Here is a 5639-nt window from a genome sequence, read left to right on the forward strand (position 1 = left end):
GGTCCACAGAAGCAGAAAACAATGGCTGTAAGTGCTTTCTTTGTACCTGGACTCCTGGACCTAGGGAACCCTAACAACTGTGTGTTAGATCTAAAGGTAAAAAGGCCTCTGTAGGGAAACTGAGTAGAAACTGTACTGAAATGTATATATCATGATCATTGTATAAATGACCATACCAAGACAATCAAAGTGAAATTGATAACATGAATGACCCTACAACCACTGAAGATTAAATTTAAAATTAAAAAGCACCTAAAAAGGAATTTCCAGGCCCAGATGGCACCACTTGATAATTCTGCTAAACAATTAAAGAGGCATTAACGTACATTTTACACACTCTCTCCCAGAAAATAGAAGCAGACTAAACACTTCCCAACTCATTTTGTGAGGCTAGCATTTTGCTGATGCTAAAATTAGACAATCAGGTAAAGATAGTTTTAAAAAAGTAATAAAGGAAAAAAAGAAAGATGGCTACAGATGAGTATCTCTCATGAATTTAGATTCTCAAGTAAATATTAGCAAATCAAATCCAGCAATATATAAAAATAATTATACACAAAGACCAAGTGGGATTTATTCTAGGTATGCAAAGCTGATTCAACATTAAAAAATCAATTAATCTAATCCACCATATCAACAGGCTAAAGAAAAAATCATAAATCATATAATCATATCAACTGATGCAGAAAAAGCATTTGACAAAATCCAGCATTCATTCATGATAAAAGCTCTCAGAAAACTAGAAATAGAGGGAAACATTTTTAAGTTGAAAAAAGCCCATACAAAAACCCTGCAGTGAACATCATACTTAATGGTAAAAGACTGAATGGTTTTTTCCCTAAAATTAGGTAGGAAGAATGGAAGAATGTCTGCTCTCATCATTCTAAGTATTGGAAGTTGTAGACAGCACAATAAGGAAAAAAAAAAGAGAGAAAAGAAAAGAAAAAGACATCCATATTGAGAAGGAAGAAACAAAACTGTTGTTATTTGCAGATGACATGATTGTCTATGTAGGAAATTCCAAGGAATCTACAAAACACCTCTTAGAACCAATGAGTTCACCAAAAGCAAAGGATAGAAGTTCATCCTAAAAAAAATTAATAGCATTTCTGTAAACTAGCAATGAACATTTGGACATTTAAAATATAGTATGATTTATAATTGCTCTAAAATAAAATATTTGATGTAAATCTAATAGAACATATACAAAATCTGAATTCCAAAAATTACAAAATGCTGATGAAATAAATCAAAGATCTAAATAAATAGAAACTCATACAAAGTTAATGGATTGGACACATTAACATAGTAAAGGTACCAATTGTCCCAAATTTGATATATAGGTTGAATGAAATACCTATTAAAGTTCAAACCAGTGGTTTTTGGTACAACACAACAATCTTAGTCAAAATGTATATATAAAGGCACTGGAGCTAGAATAGCTAAAATAATTTTGGAAAAAGAGAATAGAGTGGTAAATATAACTCTACCTGATGAAAAGGCTTATGTATAGCTACAGTAAAATCAACACCTATCATAGACACATTGATCAACAGATCAGAAAAGAAAACTCAGAAATAGATCTATACCAATACGCTGAAGTTATTTTAGATTTTCGACAAAGGTGCAAAAGCAATTCAATGGGGGATAGTCTTTTTAACAAACGATGCTGAAGCTATTACAGGCAGGCAAAAAGAAAATGAATTTTGACCTAAACCTCACTTTCTTATCCAAAAATTAACTCAAAATGGATAACATACCCAATGTAAAACATAACATTATAATAGTTTTAGAAAAAAATATAGGAAAATGCTTCAGGACTAAGCTAGTCAGAGTTCTTAAACTTGACACCAAAAGCATAATTCATAAAAGCAAAAACTGATAAATTGATAGAGTAAATCTCATTAAAATTAAAAACTATTGCTCCACTTAGACCCTGATAAGCAGATAAATAAAAACAAGCTACAAACTGGGTGAAAATATTTGCAAACAACCCATCTGACATAGGAATTGTATCTAGAATATGAAAAGAACTGTCAAAATCCAGTAGTTAAGAAAGCAGTTTTAGAACATTTTACCCATCTCAAAAGAAACTTAATGCTCACTAACAATCATTCCCAAACCTACCCCCCTACTCTTCTACCCAGACCCAGGCAATGACTAATCTAATTTCTACCTTAATTGATTTACCTATTCTGGATATTTTATATAATCATACAAGTTGTGACTGGCTTCTTTGACTTAGCATAGTGTTTTCAAGGTTCATCCATGTTTTCACATACATCAGTACTTCATTCCTTTCCATAGGTGAATAGGATTACATTTTCTGGATATATCAAATTTTGTTCATCTACTTATGAATATGAATAATTGACTTGCTTCCACGTTTGGCTATTAAGAATAATGCTGCTCTGAACACTCATGTCCAAGCATTTGTATAGCTGTGTGTTTTCCATTCCCTTGGGTATATATACACAGAAGTTGAATTGTTAGGTCATGTGATAACTTCAGGTTTAACATTTTGAGACGTTGCAAAACTGTTTCTGAACTGGCTGCAAATTTACATTCTCACTAGCAATTGTACAAGAATTCCAATTTCTCCATGTCCTGGTCAGCAGCACTTGCTATTGCTTGTCTTTTTGATTATAGCCATCCTAGGGGATGTGAAGTGGTATCTCATTGTAATTTGGATTTGCATTTCCCTAGTGACTGAAGATGTTGAGCACTATTAGCGATACATATTTTATCATTTGTATATATTCTTTGAGATATGTCTATTCAGATACTTTGCCCATTTTAAAATTAGGTTCTCATTTTATTATTATTATGAACGTTTAAAAGCTTTTTTACTGCAGATCAATTCCCTGACCCCCCTTAAAAAGAGACAAAATGAACATGCACATGGGATGGGAATTCTGTTGGACCGTTCAATTCACCCAGCCCTTTGTTGACCATAAAGGTGGGGGGAATAGGGAGTAAGTTTTATTAGTCAGGCTATCATAGCAACCAGATGTTTTGATGCAGTTTATTTGAGGTCCACCGATGCTTTGAATATGCATAGAAAAGCATGACTCTCATTTCTCACCTGCACACATCTGAACACATTCAGATGCCATGGAAGCTACAAAGAAATAAAAAAGTATATTCATTCCGAGATTCATTGACTGAGATTTTTAAGTGCCCCCTTTTTCTCACAGAGGTCCAGAGCGGTGATGACGTGCCAGAAGCGCTGTGTTTTCTGGCATGAGCTCCCATCTTTGGGTGGTCCTGAGACAGTAGATTGATCCTGGAGTCTTCTTGAAATGAGCAGGTGGTCCAGTTGGGTGGAATATGTGTAGCCCAAATCCTGGGGGTGGAGGTGGGGCAATGTTCACCATAGCTGGAGGGCCACTTGAGAGTAGGTGGAAGGAGTTGGCAGATCCATCTCCTGCTGCTGCAGGAGGAGAAGGAGCTCCTAGCAGAGCTGGAATGAGCTCTAGCTGGATCCCAGGGTCTGTGGTTCTGTCCTTTTTTTCTTTTCCTCTGGCTGCTTGGGATCTTCCCCATTTTACACTGAGTCTGCAGCCATTGACAGTCAATTTATTAAATTGACTTCTCAGCAGCCACTTCTGCAGCCTGCCCTGTGGAAAAGTAGCACACTGCTGGCCAGGCGTGGTGGCTCATGCCTGTAATCCCAGCACTTTGGGAGGCCGAGGCGGGCAGATTACCTGAGGTCAGGAGTTCGAGACCAGCCTGACCAACATGGTGCAATCCCACCTCTACTAAAAATACAAAATTAGCTGGGCGCGGTGGCACATGCCTGTAATCCCAGCTACTTGAAAGGCTGAGGCGTGAGAATCGCTTGAACCTGGGAGGCAGAGGTTGCAGTGAGCCAAGATCACGCCACTGTACTCCAGCCTGGGCAACAAAGAGCGAAACTCTGTCTCAAAAAAAAAAAATTAAATAAGATAAAAATAATTACATAAAAATAAAAGCGCACTGCTGTCTCTGCACAGTGATCATCCAGATCTCTCCACATAGGTAGAGATGATTTGTTAGCTTGGTCTCAGTAATAATACCCTCCAGACCATCAACATATAGTGAGGTGATAGCCTTATCCTCTGGTGGATCTAGATGTGGCTTGTTAAAGCCTGCCTTAGAAGCTTCTATGCTCCAGCTCCAGGGTCATTGATTCTGTAATACTGGTCTTTAATATTCTTATCAGCAAGGGTATCATCTGGATGTGTAGGCCTCTCGTGTCTATATGGACGCTCCTCTCTTCTCTCACTCTCTCCTTTCATCCAGAAGGACCAAATGTGGGCCTTATTTCTTAGGTGGTAGGATATGGTCTGGGCCAGTTTGTTCAGCATGTCATTGCTAGATGTGGCTTTCCCCAGCAGACCAACCGGCTGTGTTCCATCAGAGTTGGAAACCTCTCTTTCCATATTCTGAATGGAGTACTTTTGCTGACCTCCAACTTTGGCATGCCATCTTTTAAGGATAGTCCTGCATCATGAACCTGGATAGGTGGGCCATACTCTGCCACTAAGAGGCAGGTCTGACAGAAATTAGTTAATTTGCTGCAGCTTTAGTACCCTTCAGTCTTCTTGAAATGCATGTGAACCCCAGGGCACCAGCCAAACACTGAATGGTTTGGCACAGATTTTGCATTCCTTCCCACACTTTTCCTTGGTTATTTGGATATCTGCATTTTCTGCAAGACATGTCTAGCACAGAATGAGGAAGTCTGCTTCTTCCCAATTCTTCCTGCTGTAGGTGTGGAAATGCAGAGAGGTCACCATCTTGAGAGCGTCTGGAGGCAGTGGTAGCTTTTGAGGTGGGAGAGAGGACCACTACAAATCCCATCAGGCCCAGCCCTAAATTTCATGATTTTTTTCTTCAAGAATAGTAAAATGGATGATCTTGAAGTCCAATTTCTTCATAAGTGATTTTATGCAATATGAGATTAATTTCCCTGTTAACAATAGTTCCAAGACAGAAGTGAATGTAGAGAGAAGCGGATGAAAGAGGAGATTTTCGGTTTATAAAGATCTTTATGCTTTGTCTTTTTTTTTTTTTCTTTTTTTTTTTTTTTTAGTGCTTGTACCTCTTTTATAATTGGAGATAGAAGAAATATGATGGCAGATGCTGTTTGGCAGCAAAGCAGCAGTGTTACCTTCATCACTATTTGTATTCGGATAGCAGGAACCTTGTGATTGTGACAGTGTCTCCGTGAAATGCTGCATTTTTTTGTGACTATTTGTGCCGAACTTTGATGTCTCACAGATCAGCAAGGGACTGGGATCCTGCCATAGGGTTGCTATGATTATACTTGCCTTCCAGGAGCTGGGTACGCCTCGTCCCTTCCCTCTGCCCTTCCTCTTCTCTCATTTTGTTATTGAGTTATAAGAGCTCTTTATATATGCTGGATAACAGTCCATTATCATATATATGATTTGCAACTAGACAGGATTTTAAGCATCCACAAGCATAATCCATCTTTTATAAATGTGTGCCAAGGATTAGAGACATTAAAAGACAAATGATAGATCATTGATTTGGGGCAGAAACAGACTTGCATCCAGATGTCCCTACTATTAGTGTGGGAGGATACTGCAAATGCAAAATAAATGAAGTATATCTTCCAAGCTTCATACTTC

The 5639-nt window shown here is 37.9% G+C and overlaps 1 pseudogene; it reads right to left on the reverse strand.

Annotated features, from left to right (window-relative positions):
- Positions 1-3105: 3105 nt before the first annotated feature.
- LOC105509839 lies at positions 3106-4781 on the reverse strand (annotated as a pseudogene).
- Positions 4782-5639: the final 858 nt, after the last annotated feature.

This window comes from Colobus angolensis, unplaced genomic scaffold (genome assembly GCF_000951035.1).
Source record: "Colobus angolensis palliatus isolate OR3802 unplaced genomic scaffold, Cang.pa_1.0 Scaffold18, whole genome shotgun sequence".
NCBI lineage: Eukaryota > Metazoa > Chordata > Mammalia > Primates > Cercopithecidae > Colobus > Colobus angolensis.